The sequence below is a fragment of the Rhinichthys klamathensis genome, unplaced genomic scaffold (genome assembly GCF_029890125.1).
Source record: "Rhinichthys klamathensis goyatoka isolate OS25496 unplaced genomic scaffold, OSU_Roscu_1.1 h1tg000319l_1, whole genome shotgun sequence".
In the NCBI taxonomy this organism is placed as follows: domain Eukaryota; kingdom Metazoa; phylum Chordata; class Actinopteri; order Cypriniformes; family Leuciscidae; genus Rhinichthys; species Rhinichthys klamathensis.
The window spans coordinates 703,888-719,257 of record NW_026606835.1 but is presented as its reverse complement, the minus strand read 5'-3'; positions in this window follow the sequence as shown (position 1 = coordinate 719,257).

Here is a 15,370-nt window from a genome sequence, read left to right as displayed (position 1 = left end):
TTGGATGTGTATGTGTGTGTGTGTATGTGTGCTTCCAGCCCCTTTGTTTTCTACTGAAAATATACAAAAGCTACTTCCTCTGTCATCTCAATATAAAATGTATTATATTAAAGGTTCTCTTCATGTACAACATGAGCTCTACGCAACAACAAATCTATCATTTGGGGTTTTCTTTTGTTTGTTTTCATTTTCTTTCATTCTTTTTCAAATCTTGAAGTTGTTCCAAATACATAACCGTAGGGGGGGGAGGGGGAACTATAGAAAAAAAAATAAACCAATATAAAGTATTCTATTTACAATGAAATGACGAAACTTCTGCTGTCCTGGATCTGTACTCGAAATTTCAGTTTTCTTTCTGTATGCATCCAATGTGCTTCAAACAACCAGTACTGTTTATTAATGAAATCATTATATTATTATGATTATGATTATTATTATTATTACTATCATGATTAATATGGTTATAAATAAATATTTCTTTCTTCAATAACAGAGACTCAAATCTCTGAGCTTGTCATATGTATGTGGCATCTGAATTATGATGACATTTACTGCATTGTGCTTCGCGTACACTGAACATACTGTAGAATATACATTTATTGCACGACTCTCTGGTTGGTCAATCATACATTGTCCTGTTCTATCAGATATAGGATGATTAAGTTGCATATAATGTGTACTTGGGCTCTAATGCATGTTTCTCAAAAGCCTATTGTTTTTAACTTGTAGGCTACATAAAACATTTTTAAATTATAACTGTCAAACCGCAAGTAAATCCATTATGTGCCGCTTCAGATCTTTCTCATTGCTTTCACAAACTATCATCGAAGATACACACTTTGATTACATAGGTAATTGTGGTTCAAATATAATGCTAAATCTGTACGAATTCCCAACAGTTTTTTTGTTTGTTTTTGTTTTCAATGTTTTTAATGTTGGGAGACAAACCCCTGCATAGCTATGGCACTCATGTAGACAGTTCACGTTTGTTTCTGAATTAATCACTATTTTAAATGAGTGAATGAATCAGTGACTCACTCATTAAGATAGTTACATGTTTCCTGAATCAGTGGCTGCATCTGAAAACTTGTCTTTGCAGGCAGCGTTTGCGCACGAAGGCACCTCACGAATCTGATTTCGCCAGACTTCTGAGGCAACGTAATGGTTTAATGATCTACAGCAAAATAAAGTGAGCTTTGGTGAAAACTAAGCAAACATTTAATTACTACAATAGCAATTTCTCGCTACAAATGACATCAAAAGTGGAAAACTTTGGTCAAAAACGTACATTTACACACAAACTGACCCCCAACCGCAACTTTCAGACGCATGGAAAACACAAACACAGAGCCAAATTCAAGGACCAGAGCAAAATGTTGTAGGTAGGCCTACAACAAAAGTTAGTCACATTCTTTCCAAATTTCTTAAGTTCTCTGTTCTCCTTTTTCAGGCATTTGTTACTAAAGATGTTGGTTCTTAAATACAGCAATACAAATATTAAATATTGACTGTCTGGAAATAAATTCCATCTAAAAAATAACCTTTGAATAAGGTTATAAGTGCTGCTAAAAAAATTTGACCCAGTTTGTCATTGTAGCTTCCCCGTATGTATCACTGCCAGTGTTAAGTTGTAGAATTGAGAGTGAAAGGGATGATGGGAGTTCTAGCCCAATTTGTCTTTTGTTCCCTTAGGGCCACAAGACAAAGTGGTCCTGTCCATCTCCACAATGATCATTTACCTACACAAAGCAAACGCACCATCGATCCCCTTCGCACCCTACAAAACAGCACAAAGACGTTCACATACCTACGCTAACGAACAGCTTTCCACCTCCAACATTGATCCCATGGTACGGTACTTTGTCATTCCCTCATTACACCAGCTTTGGAAGGTCTAGTCCAATCAAAGAAGACTTTACACCTCGTCTCGAGGTCACCAGAGAAACCTCTTGAAAAAGAAACAAATAAGAAGATTGCTCTGGAAGAACAATAGAAAGAGAGACAAAGCTTTTATTTGTATCTCTTTGTCTCTTTTAATTGCCAATATCTTTATTTCTAATCAAAGCAAGAACTATTAGCTGCTTTGAAATGCAAACATGTATGATCCAGATAGGTGCACGGAACAAGGAAAGAAAGGAAAATGTACAAGAAAATAAAATCTAGTCATACGCGAGCATACATCTTCACAAGTATAAGTTTTAACATGGCAAAAGGCTTCAACGTATACCGGCATAAAGACCTGTGGGGCAGTTCACGCATCTTGACATTTCTCCACCCCTTCCTGCAAAAACCCTAAACAAAAAAGAGCTCCACGTGGAATTTTGCATTCAATCATCTTAAACCCGCTGTCACCTTTGCCTATGTAGAAATCATCCATTCATGGCCGGGGTGAAGAGTTGTTGCTCTCTGGCTTTACATGATGACTGACAGACAAGCAAAGTTTTCGACACTACCCCAACCCTGCCAGCGGGAGACAAAAGCCGCCGTTCCCAGGATGAAAGCTATTAAGAGTACATGCTAGCTTGCCCCCTGTGCTCTGCGAGACTTGTGTTAATTACACATGAATATCGCATGTAACAACAGGCTATATCCTTTCATCTGAGCTTGGCGCAAGAGAGAGCCAAGCGACGGAAGAGGAAAAAAATGGCAAAGCATTAATACTAATCACTGGTGCGGTAAATTAATTTTGGATTGCTTCTCTGGGTTCATACAAAATTGTTTTGTTGAGGGGAAAAAGGAGATTAAAGCTTTAATTATACTTGGTAATTCATTCCTCAAAATAAATCCCCCCTTTTTAAAGGGTCTCTTTCGATGCGGTAATGTGGTGTCTGTCACAAGGCAGGCTTATAATGAGACCCAGCAGATGAGGTGTTCACCCATTTCTCATTTTAAATTGAGCAGTAGTATCTTCCAATGCCCCTCCCGATCTGACAGGCGGTTCAACTCTCAAAACCACATCCTGATGCCATCGGTAAAGGAACTGGTTTGGAAAGGCTTCTGGAAAACCAACTGTAATTCAGGAAAAATAAATCACTATTCATTTGTCTAGGCAAGGCAAGTTTATTTATGTATATTTTATACACTATGGCAATTCAAAGTGCTTTACATAGACAGGAATAAAAATAATCACAAAATAAAAGCAAGGAAAATTAAAAGAGTTATTCATAATCCTTTACATAGGAATTAAAATACCACACTATGGCAATTCAAAGTGCTTTGCATAGAAAATAAGCACAAAATAAAAGCAAGGGAAATTAAAACAGTTATAAAAGGAATTAAAAGAGATAAATGATACAGTTATAAAATTAATTAGAATCAAATGAATTAAAGTAGTAAAAAGATGATACAGAATAAACTACTCATCTGGCAAACCACAGGTGTATCTTATTTTGCTTTTACCCAATTCTCAGTGCCATTTGAGTTCAGTTTAGAATCAAAAGGAAGAATACAGTGCAGTCAGTCGGACGCATGAGCCATTCCAAAGAAAGGGTGACATTTCTGTCCCCAGGACATTATATGTATAAAATTGCATGAAAATTAACTCTAAAATACATTTTATTATTAAGCAAAATGTCGTGCACATTAAGCTAACTACAAATTTAAAATGTATAATTAAAAACATTAATAAAAACTACATAGAACACAAAAAAATAGCATTTTCTGCATGTCCCCACTCTCTAAACTTTACCATGAAATATGATGATTAAAATCCTTCAGAAATCAGTTTTTTTTTTTTTTTTGCTGTGTGACTTTATATCCAAAACATTTGATCTAATATTTTAGATAAATACACATTTTAGTCATGTCCCCAGGTTTTCACTCAGTCCTGTTACCCTATTACATCCCCCCTCTGAAAAACGTAGAATATTCCACAAGACATATTTTCAACAGTAAGTTGCATCATCTGGATCTTCTGAAGGCAATAGGGCGACCATAAGTAAGTCCTCTCATTTTAATTTCTGTATATTTGATGAAATTGTAACTATGACTGAGAAGGTCAATCTCAACATACAGTCCAATTACCTAAACTTTTTCTTAGATTTAATTGTTTTATTTTAAAAAATATTAACTTTTGGTAAGGCACTAGAAATGGCTCAGTGTCCTCATGCTATTCGCATCTATGCTATATGTGGCCATATGCCATACTTGATAACTTTTTGCTTAAAAACTCAATCCTGTTACTTTCAGTCCTGTTACTATTTTTTTCTTTTTCTAAAAAAATTAAATTAAACCACTATTTTTATTAGTTTTGTTTGGCCCATAATTTATACAATTATTTAATAAATTAAATTCTAAAAAAAAAACTATAAACTTGAGGCTTCGGTCTTCTTTAAAATAAAAAAAATGGCTTTGTGTTTTTTATTAAAATACACCTTGCCTTAATAGTGATTTTATTGTCACAAATATAAATTTTTTGAACATATAACCAACTTTTTTTTTTTAAATAAACACTTTCTTGTGGGGAAAACAAAGGAATTAATTGACATGCTTTTAAACTTGCTTTTTAAATGGCACATGATTTTCGGTAACAGGATTGAGAAAACATGCGCCCATCTTCTGCTTAAACCTTTTAAAAAAATTAAGTTGCCTGAGATTGACCAATACACATTTTGAATAGTTAAATATGTGTAGTATTAGATTCAATGTTGAAAAAGATTAAAAAATAAAGTTTAATTTTGAAGAGTTACAACAAGCAAATGTCACCCATTCGGTGGAATGGCCCGGATACAGTTATGGCAAAACACTGGTGTATCATATTTTTTACAGCTGCTTGTTATACTGTGAGATTATCCCATGTGGATTGTACTGTGTCTGTGGTGATCTTTCGACGCGCCTAAAAATATATATTTGACGTCTCCAATAGACCCGATTTTTCCCTTAAATCGGACAGGAGGGGCTCTAGGACTGCCCCATCAGTCCGCACCCCAAAAAAACCATTTGTTCGGAAGCTCTAGGAATGGAGTCGATCCAGTCCGCATTCCCACAGAACCTCGAGTTTAATTGACACATCAAACTCACTACTCCACCACAGACCCAGGTCATCAGCATGGTTTCATCTCTCAAGTTCTCCAATTAAGTCATTTATGTTTGTCTCTTATGCAATTTTCAGTGCCATTTGAGATTAGAATCAAAAGGAGGATGCAGAAATAAAATACAGTGTAATCAGTCGGACGTACAGTGCCACAGACCTCATTCAGTAAATGCACAGCTAAACAGATGTGTTTTGAGTCTGGATTTGAATGTGACTACTGTAGAGCACATTGTATTCTGATGACATTGAACATATTCTTACACATACACTGAACATGTTCCCCTATTTTGTAACTATGTTGTCGTTATAGGCTATCTATATAACTTATGTGAATTGATAAAAAATAAATTCCCCTCACTGGAGAGGAAGATAAATACATACATTTGGGTTTGTTCATCACAACTTTTTGATATTATTATGATACTTTTACTTTTGCGCCCTATTTGAAAGCTTTAGCCCCCATTTATTGTAGTTGCATAGACCAGCACATTGTTTACATCATAATTTCTCCATTACACTGGAAGAAAGTAAATCAAACAGGTTTGGAACAGCATAACAGAATCAATCGTTTTTGACTTAAAATTTGAAATATTCGGTGCAGTAAACACTTTCATTTGACCACAAGCTAAAAAAAGACCAGTTCAAAATATCTGCACACATGCTTTTTTTGTCATCACTGTTGAATCTGACAATTTCCTCATGTGATTTTCATTTCTCACTTTTTTTTACCTGGGAGTTTGACAAGAACCATGAAACAGCAGTCTTAGTGAGGTCTGGCAAAGCAAAACCACAGAAATAAAGAAATATCTAGGGGGAATAATAGAGATGGAGTGTATCAGGGGGGAAGTAGACTATACTCAGAGACAAGGCTGAGATTACAGACTCAAATGAGAGTAAATATTTACTAAGGGCTTGAAGAGAGCAAGAGGGAGCATTCAGTCATCAAACAAGTAAACACAAACACAGATACACACACACACTTTCTGTCTGGCGTTGCTGGAAGATCTCATTAAACGCAGGTCAGCTTTTGTCTGCCCACCTCTGGGCTCAGACTTCACTAATCTGCCATCACAACTGCATTGTCCAGCATTACACACAGACGCACAGATTTCCAGACACAAGAGCAAACACACGCTTGCTCCCCAGTGTGTGCTCTGTCTACAGGTCTCCAAATCCCGCCGCAAACAAACCACAGCAACACTGCTGATCTACTGCTAGCTTTCAGCACAGACCAGAAAGAGAGAGATGTTGGGGGAAAAAGAATGACAGAGGGGTAGTATTGCCTGCTTTCATTTCACTTTAAGCCTCATGTGAATTCTCCCCCTTTGATACATCCAGTCTGCTTAATGAGAAATGGGTTGAACCCAGCAATAATGTCTCCTCAGACAGTGCCAGTGTATTGGTGCATACTACTAGTAATGCGTATACATTACAAACATCTTTTTGATTTAAAGGGATACTCCACTTTTTTTGGAAATCGGCTCATTTTACAACTCCCCCAGAGTTAAACTGTTGAGTTTTACCGTTTTTGAATCCATTCAGCCGATCTCCGGTTCTGGCGGTACCACTTTTAGCATAGCTTAGCATACATCATTGAAGTGGACAAGACCATTAGCATTTCTAAAAAAAAAATGACCAAAGTGTTTCGATATTTTCCCTATTCAAAACTTGACTCTTCTGTACATCGTGCACTAAGACTGACGGAAAATGTAAAGTTACGATTTTCTAGGCTGATATGGCTAGGAACTATACTCTCATTCCTGCGTAATAATCAAGAAACTTTACTGCCGTACCATGAGTGCAGCAGGCGTAATGATATGACGCAGCGCCTGAAAATAGTCCCCAGCTCAGTAACTTCCAACGTGACCGGGACTAAGTGCCTGCGCCTGCTGCACTCATGGTACGGCAGTAAAGTTTCTTGATTATTACGCAGGAATGAGAGTATAGTTCCATATCAGCCTAGAAAATCGCAACTTTACATTTTCCGTCGGTCTTAGTGCACGATGTAACTACAGAAGAGTCAAGTTTTAAATAGGAAAAATATCGAAACACTTTGGTCTCAATGATGTATGCTAAGCTATGCTAAAAGTGGTACCGTCAGAACCGGAGATCGGCTGAATGGATTCAAAAACGGTAAAACTCAACAGTTTAACTCTGGGGGAGTTGTAAAATGAGCCGATTTCCAAAAAAAGTGGAGTATCCCTTTAAGGGGCCAGCCATTTTGTGTTTATAAAGAAAAAAACTTTGGAAACTTTTCCAAATCAGGTTCTCTAAGCGATCCTGGGTGACGTCACTTCTTGTTGACGTTTAAAGTATTGTCAAACAAAACGGAGGCTAGCTAGACCCTCCCTCCTCCTCATCCGCGGACTAACCCCCCAAACCCCGCCCCCAAGTCCTTCTTGTCGGTGATTGGCTGGAACTGTTTGTCATGTTTCGTGGAGCGGGTTAGCCCAGTTTGTTTTTGTTGCTGTTTGTGGAGCCTGGGCTGTCTACAGAGATCACGTTTCTTTACAGTGTGTTCAGGGGACAGGCAGCCAGCGGTTAGTGAGGAGATGTTTGCTGTATGTGACAAAAAATTTTTTGGTCTAAAAAACGCGTGACATCGCTTAGAGCACCTTTAACAAAAAGCTTCATACAATTACCTTTTTCCCCACAATATATTACCACGAATAATTAACCATACATACAAATGTAAATATAACAATAATAGTAATAATAAATAAAAATACAAAATAGGTAAATAAACTTTAAGATAATGTACACATTTACAAATGAACATAATATCCTTAATATTGGACAAAATAAATAATAATAATAATTCATTAAATAATAATACAAATCAAATCTTTGACATATTCATGGTCTGATACATATAATATTATGACTATATAAAACTATATAAGACTATGATCATGCTTAAATCAATCAGTCTCCACAAACTTAGCTATAATGATCAATTAAGGGGTAGAGTCTTCAACTTCTCAAAATATGTAATCATGGGTTTCCATTAAATCCTATAAATATTTTGGAGAGATCCTTTTATTAAATAGTACATTTTCTCTCATTTGAAATATGATACCAGGTCACATATCCACATTGAAGCTTTAGGTGGGTTTGCTGACTTACACTCCAATAATATTCTTCTCCTTGCTAATAAAGTGGAAAAATAAAGGTTCTTTATACTGGAAAAATAGGTAAAAATATCCCGTTTAATATACGGTAAAGAAAAAGTTGTGGAAAAACTGGCAGCTGTGGTTGCCAGAAAATCATAGTAAAAAATACCAGTACTGTGACAATGTTTGTTTTACAGGATTCCTGTATATTTTACAACTTATAACCGTATATTTCATGAAGTGATATAATGTTAATATACCTACTTTAACTACCAAAATCTGCCTTTTTATCTTAAAATGTACCGATAACCAATCAATAATTCGGGTGGCACAATAAAGCCACATGAATCAGAGTTTATCGCAAGGACTGTTCATAAAACATGGTCAATACTTGTATATAGACGGTGCACAGGGTCATACACACAAACACAAAACACTATCAGGGCACACATGACACTTGGCTGTCTATGAAAGAGGACAACTAAAAGAAAAAGTCTTGCTATTTCACTTCAAGTTAAAGTTGTGAAGTTAGTTTATACAGTTGATAAAGGTAGAGAGAATTGAATATGCTAGTCATTTTATAGCTTTATCTATTGATTCTAAAGCGTATTTATATTACCTTTATATATTTATTCATTTAAACTGCGTAATAATAATTGATAAACTAAAATTGTACATGTGTGATCAATTAGGGGTGTAATAATAACATAAATAATTATTATTCTAAATAAGCATTACTAAAAGCCAGACGATTTTGTCTTTAAAAATCATTTGCTATAGTGACCTTTAATTTGGAGTAGAAACAGGTGGAGTGACTTCATCACATCAGACATGTGTCACTTTGCTCACAGCTGATTGGTCCAAGTTCGGTTTGCAACCTCTTACCTGGAACATACACAGTCTTAAAGGAGAACTCCGGAGCAAAATGAACCTTTGGTCTAATTACACATTGTTATCTAGTCAACCGTTCTCTGAGATTTGTTTTCATGATTATCGAATGTAAAGAGTTTTATCTCTAAAAACTGTTTAGCCTATAACGCTAGTATATAGGGCATAGAGTAATGGCAAATAAAAATCGCTAGTTAATACCACTAACAAGGCTCAAAATAGCCCCACACTAACACGGTAGCGTAATGAGGGTCCCTACCTGCAAACCGAAGCATTGAGAACTTTGTCAGAGTCCAGACAGTTTAATAAGAAGAGACTTTATAAAGACAGTCCACTTCGCGTATAGGCTACAGGCAGGAGCCATCTTTGAAAAACAGTCTCGACAAGTCAAACTACGAACGCCGATCCAAGTGCCGATCTAAGTCTCTCTTTTTTTTTCTTTTTTTTCTTTTTTTCTTTTCTGTGTTGCGTTCAGTGCTTCTCTTATGCGCTCAGTGCTTTCTTCCGGAAACAACGGACCATATGAGATTCCAAGACACAGTTCAGCTCACTTGGATCGGCGTTCGTAGTTCTACTGGTCGAGACTGTTTTTCAAAGATGGCTCCTGCCTGTACCATTTGATAATCATGAAAACAAATCTCAGAGAACGGTTGACTAGGTAACAATGTGTAATTAGACCTAAGGTTCATTTTGCGCCGGAGTTCTCCTTTAACCAGTTCCTGGGTCGACATTTCACTCTGTTTTGATTTATATGCTGTTTATTGTTGATGATCGCATTATTTTTCATATGCATCTGCTTACATATGCGATCACTTGTTTCTGCTTCTTCTTTGCATGTGTTTTGATCAGAAGATACTCCTCTTCCAGGAGATGTGTAATAGCGCCCCCTACCGTATAACAGTGAAAACACGGAAAGCCGTGAAAACTCGTCAATGGCGGGGAAAGAGGTAAGAAAATTCTTAAGATATAACTTTAAGAAGTTATTTATGACCTATTGTTAATAACATTCTTTTCAAGATTTTGAAGACTTAAGTTTTGTCTAAAGAACAACAGTAAAAAAAAAAAAAAACATAAGAACATTCTTTAGAAGTATTTTTTAGGAATACGAATGTTTCGTGAATCCGGCCCCTGTTCCCTGAAAGGCTCTTTGGGGAACCAAAAATTGTTCTTCCATGGCATCACTGTGAAAACCCCCTTTTTGGAATCTTTATTTTTAAGAGTAGAGAATGATTCGTTTATGAATCAGACATCGTACTTCTCACATGAACTGTTGTGAACGTCAGTAATGACTTCAATTTCAGTCTGTTCATCACACAAACCTATTTTATGACTTCAGAACACCTTTTTATATAGTGTTTAATATTATATGTTGCAACCACTTATATGTTGCTTTTGCATCTTTATTGAAGATAAATCTTTATCAGAGTCACCATTCATTGCAATTGCGTTAAAAAAAGCACAAGCAAAGATTATTCAGAATTTAAGTCTCCTTTTGTGTTTCATAGAAGAAAGTCAGTTATACAGGTTTGGGATGACATGAAGGTGAGTAAATGATGGCAGACTTTTCATTTTTGGGTGAACTATCCCTCGAAGCAGTAAAGATTTGTCTTTTTTGTTGTCAGGACCTGTAAGTAGCTGTGTTTACTCCTGGCTGGGAGGAATAGTCCTGTTTAAGGTAGCTCATCTGTCTGAGTCGCACTCAATCTAGCTACAGCTTACGGCACGGCCTATTTAAAATGGAAGCCTATACAATCTTAATAACGCCAGACTGGCCTCGGTCTCCTTCTCTCTCACTTTATTCTTTCCTTTTTTCTCTCGCTCTCTTTTGATCACCCACTCATTTCGGTTCATTTGAAGAACGCTTTGTCGGCATGACTGTTAGAGTAACATCATTACCCAGGCCATGAAGTACAAGTCATGTTTAACAGAATCTGAAGTGAATGATGGAAAGACAATAAGACATTAATTGCACAAATTTAGATGTTCACCGAATAAAATGGATTATAAAAAAAAAGAATAATATGTAATGTAGAATTATCCCTGCAATATCTCTCTCTCTCCTTCTTACTTCCACTGATTTTTTTTTTCTTTTCTTTTTTTTCAAATGCCTGGAGGTCCATAGAGGGTTTTTCTCTTCCTTACTGCTGTTTAAAGAGATCACATAAAATAGAGGGAGAGACACAGGGGGAGCTGTAATTGTGCTGGAATATTGTAACTATGGTGACGAGCAGCCCAGTGATACCCATCCTCTAGCTTTATTATGGGAGTTTATCATGACCGGTGTCAAGTTTATATGTTGAAATCACTCAGGCTCAGGAGCTCTATGCTTCTTCTGCCTTGAGTGGACTGGAAGGCTGGAGGGCAGCAAAGCAGTGGCACTCGGTGGACTTCAGAAATGAGGGAGCAAACCCTTTGTTTGGGTTTTTTAGTCAGATTTTAATTCTAGTTCCAGTTCCATTTGATGTTTATGTCGCTTTTGGGTTAAAGACAAATGGAACACCATTTACTTTATGCTTATTAATAACTTGAGAACATTTAAAGGCATACGAACATCTTATCAGTGTTCTTTTATTAGATAAGGGTCATAAATGGTTTAAGAAATTCAAAAAAATATTAAGCAGCACAACTGTTTTCAACATTGACAATAACAAATGTTTCTTGAGCACCAAATCAGCATATTAGAATGATTTCTGAAGGATTACGGGACACTGAACACTGGACGGATTTAAAATATGTTAAAATAGAAAACAGTTATTTGAAATTGTAAAAAATATTTAAAATATTACTGTTTTTACTGTATTTTTAATCAAAACATTAAAACCCAAACTTTTGAAAGGTGGTGTAAATGTCATGTAATTACGATAATACAATGGAAAAGCAAATTTCATAACTACTAATTGTCAATAACCTTTGATTTACCCAAGCCCAGTATTGGCTATAGCAACCAGCTTTTTAACAGATCATCAGTTCATTTTGATGTGACTAAAAGTGGTAATGTCTGAGTAGGTGAGTTACTTTCTAGTTAGTCCAATCATTTAACCCATTCAGACCAATTTTCAGACTGGTTTCGGACATGATAAATGGATATTAATGCATTCACAGTGCAGTAAGCCAATCATGGCTGATCTGATGTGGAGACACTGAATGCTCTCACCTGACTTTGCCTTTACTTTTATTGATTTTATGCCATGTTTTTGGAGCTCTGTATTATACTGACTATCACTTTCATAACTGCATCTTTTTATCTTCTCATCTAAAATAAGCGCAGCTTCTTCAGACAAAATGCCCCTGCCCATTCCACTGAATTTGCATGGAGATGTGATTGTTTGTCCAAAGCCAATTTCTGTCCTTAAAGCACACACAGAAGCCCAGAATCAGTTTGCAATGGTTGTTTGACAGAAAATAAGTGTGTGGCTCCATTAATTAGCCAGGCAGAAAGAGAAAGTGTCCATCCCAGCAGAACGGGGCAGCCACGCATCTCGGCCCACATCGGTGCGTCTTGACAACGGACTTTCCGAATTACGCATGCTCCTGTTGGACCACGTTCTCCATGCCATCACAGCCAGCCTCGCTCATTATTCATCCTGCTGGAAAGAGGAAAAAACAAAAGCACAGGGATGAGGAACATTAGCACGTAATCACCCGTGTGTCTGCACCAGACATATGAAAGCGGCTCATCTTTACTTTTTCACATGAACGTATGAGAAGAGGAAGGGGGGTGGGCGAAGATGAAGTGTTTGTCAAAGTGTTTTGCGGGCCCACACAACAAGGCATAAGGGAGAGATGGTGAAGAAGATACACTGATAAACCCCCACCCCCCCTCCGTCTTTGACGTTTACCACCCCCTTTCCTCAACTCCTTGTTTCTGTGCTCGGCTTGTGGCACAGAGTCATTTATACATGAGTGATTAGAGGCCTCAGAACCAGAGGATAGATTCATTTCCTCTAAATGAGCTTTCATTGTGACATTTTTCGCATCTGGGTTTAAAGTGGCAGCGGTGGGGTGCGTTGGATCATATATGTGGATGAATCACATGCACAAATGGTCATATTACATTTTACCACAAAATCAAGTTAAAATGATATTTTGCATAAGGAAAATAAAGCCTGATTTTTAGTTAAATTTTTTTTTACTTTTCAGATAATTGTGGATCATTTTCAGAGTAATGACTAGTTCTCATTAACATAATGTGTTTGGATTTTTTTTATTAATACAATTTTATGAAATTCCCATTATCAATTGTGAATCTTATTACTATAATACACTTTAAATTAGCATGATTAAAGTGAGCACAACAAATACTTTAATTATGTTTAAACGCTTTACAATTAATAATAATATATAAAGTTTATTTCATTATAGTAATGTACTTAATCATCATGAAAGATTTTTTTGCATTTATTATTTGTATTACTTTTTTTTTTTTTTAACTAAGCTTAATTATTTTCAAAAAGTATGATTTCTATTTTTTTCTGTTGATTTGGGTCTGAAATATCATCCGTATGCAGTTCTTACTGTATAATGCACAGATACAAACAGTCAAATGCTGATATCCTGATAACTCCTGAGCTGTTGTGATATTGTGCGCTAGACCGAATGCAAAACAAATATTCATCAAGTGTTTTTCCATGCCACACAAACAGCAGATATCAATATCGCACATCGGGCAAAACGTTCAAAATCCAGTTGTTGTACGGTCTAAGAGAGCAAGGGCTTGAGTGATTCACTCAGTACGCTGACTCAGTTGCTCTCTTGTTAATTAATGAAATTGCTTGAATGGTTTCAGGTTGGTGACTCATTGGACTGGTACAGTCATTGATATCTTTCTGTAGAGTGTGGGCGTCAGGCAATGTGCAGAGCCACCGCACAGGATTGAGTGCTGAGCGCATGTGCTCGCATGGCATGTTTATCCACTTCATTATTTAGTGTTAATTAAGTTGGAAGCCTTCACCAGTAAGGCAGAACAGTAGCATCTGCTGTGGGACAGAGAAAAAGAGGGACGGACGAGCTTCCCAATCTGAGAGGAGGGGGCAACTTTTCACGACCGAGACGCTTGGAAACGAGCGCCAACGCGATAAGTCTTTAGTGGACCAATTAATGAAGTATGTAAGGTGGGGAGGGGCCAGTGGGACAGGACAAAGCGCTGGCATCTGGGTGGGAAGCACATTACAAGAGCCTATTCTGCTGTTTGAACACCCATAAAAGGTGCATTAAAAAAAAGGGAGGCCCCCTTTAACACTTCCCCGTTGTGTACTAGCCGTCCCTCCGCACATGGGCATGACCATAGAGCAAAAGCGTCCAATAAAGGTTTAATGGTTCTACAGTCACAGGACGGTTGCCCCGTGCTCCCCAAAGTCCCCGGACTCTAATTGTCCGCAATTAAAAGGGAATCATGTGGGCTGGAAAACTGGCCAAATGCACCTCGGAGAGATCTTGTCAAGAGACAAAGGGGACCTCTAATGGTTTTTTAATGTAAATATTTGTTGACTTCAGCAACAGGGCTGTGGAATGTAAAAAATCTGATTGAGGGAACCGGAGGAGTTCTTTTCTGTGCCAAATGTAATTATTTTCAGTGCCGGAAAACTTTTCTCTCCGTAGAAGTGCTCTCAGTGGAGCTGCTGTTAATGTTTTATTTGTGCTGAGAGGAGGACGCGCATCCCTACGTTTTGTTTTCAGAGTCAAAATCGGGGTGCAACCATAAAAGAGGTCAAAGGTCACTTCGGTCCACAATCACTCTTTACTTATTCATTCTTCCTCGTCTACTTCTACCCTCCCAGTCCTGTCGGCAGAGATACAAAAAGCTGCTCACCGCTGTGCATGAAGGAAGGTTCACCTGACAACATCTGCACCAGGAAGCTGCGAATGGCAACAAAGCCGTCAGGTCCCTCTCAACAAATAAATTAGGGCTGCCAACTCTCACGCATTCAGCGTGAGACTCACGCAATTGAGCCAATTCTCACGCTCTCACGCCACGCCCACACCCCCGATTTCTCACACTGAAGTGTCAAACCGGTCGGTCAAATGCCTGAAAGATAAGTTTATCTATAGATCTACCAGTTGAGCCATTCGTGATCGACTAGTTTTATCGCAAATTAGTTAAAATATCCTGTAATCTAGAGAGAGCGTGCATGCGAAACAGATGTGTTGAGTGTGTGTGTGTCCCCCCCCCCCCCCCCCCCCCCCCAGTAAAAGATTTCTGCACTTTTACAAACAAATAGCACAGCCAGAATTTTGACCGTGGCTTTGATATAGTTTCACATGTTAACAGCAGAGATGTCGACTATTTTCATTAGGTGTCGTTGTGCAAAGCTGGAGTCCAACCTTTAATGTCTAATAA